The following is an 868-nucleotide window of genomic DNA, read 5'->3' as shown; positions in this document are numbered from 1 at the left end:
AATGACAAAAGTAGAGCTCGATTGACTCAAGCTAGGGTGCTCCATAATTGCAAACAAAGACATGGATGGATAGAGCACTAAAATATTAACAAAACATCCTTACTAATCATCCTCAAAAGAGGCATGGATCACTAGGAAACAACATGAACATATGGCCATATGAGATAAACAGCTCAAGGACTTAGTGGAAAAGCTAAGTCCCTGAAATCAGCATTACAAAATGCCTCACTTTGCAAGCTTGTGCTAGTCACCACACACATCACAAAAATAAATGGGTTGCACCTCTGGAAAGATGGCAAAACCCTTAACAAAACACATGTAGAGCTCATGGGCATAGCATGCACACATTAATCATGGCAAAAATGATAAATATCTAAATGGAGCAGCAGATCTAACAATTATCTCAAGTAGCCCTCTTCTAACAGAATTACGGCCATCAATATTAACTCAAATGAAAATGATGCAATGAGATGAAATGATGTGCTCTCTGAGACGAACATTTTGATATGCTATATGCCCAAAATGGAGGCACGGGTGCAAAGTTATGACATGATGAACTTGCCTAAAAAATAATGCAAACTGGGGACTTAGGGAAAATCCGAAGTCAACCTAGGGTTTCCTGTAGCCGATCTGGATTGGGCACGCCTCCCGAGGTTCGTCGGGACCTCGCCGGTGACGAAGGCAGGACGGTGGCCGGAGCTGCTCGCCGGAGCTGCGGGGCGGTGGCCGGAACGAGGAGGAGGCCGGAGGAGGCGCGGGGCCGGCGCAGACGTCAAGGCGGCGGGGCAGCGCGCTTGCCGGGGCTCGCCGGTGATGAGGGCTGTGAGGTCGGAGGCGGCCAGTGACGAACTGGGCGGCGGAGGCGGCG

The sequence above is a fragment of the Triticum dicoccoides genome, chromosome 4A, assembly GCF_002162155.2.
Source record: "Triticum dicoccoides isolate Atlit2015 ecotype Zavitan chromosome 4A, WEW_v2.0, whole genome shotgun sequence".
NCBI classification, from domain to species: domain Eukaryota; kingdom Viridiplantae; phylum Streptophyta; class Magnoliopsida; order Poales; family Poaceae; genus Triticum; species Triticum dicoccoides.
This window is presented reverse-complemented; position numbering follows the sequence as displayed.